Source organism: Capsella rubella, unplaced genomic scaffold, assembly GCF_000375325.1.
Source record: "Capsella rubella cultivar Monte Gargano unplaced genomic scaffold, Caprub1_0 scaffold_1, whole genome shotgun sequence".
Classification (NCBI taxonomy): domain Eukaryota; kingdom Viridiplantae; phylum Streptophyta; class Magnoliopsida; order Brassicales; family Brassicaceae; genus Capsella; species Capsella rubella.
In genome coordinates, this window is record NW_006238923.1 from 1,414,129 (window position 1) to 1,414,558 (window position 430).

Below are 430 nucleotides of genomic sequence, written 5' to 3' on the forward strand. Positions count from 1 at the left end.
TCAAATCATAAACTACATTTTGAGATTATAAACATATAGAATTTCTATTAAGATTAAAACTAAATAACAAGTGGATATATCATATTTAAATGATTTTAACAACTTATTACCAATTTTTAAATAATAAATGGATTATATTTTTAATGATTTAATCTAATTGAAAACAAATAAAATGTCAAATTGGTATGATATAAATGATATAATAAATAAACATCTACAAACATTATCTCACATATACGTACAATTTTAAACTATCCTTGACAAATATGATATATAATTTTTGGATAACCGGTTGAAATAAAAAAAATTGGTAGTTATATTTAATTCTTAAAATCTCAAAATATTGAACAAAATTCAACTTTGGGACGTATAAATCTCTACTTTTGGACGATTATATGAAATTTTATATATATTAAAATTATATTTAGTT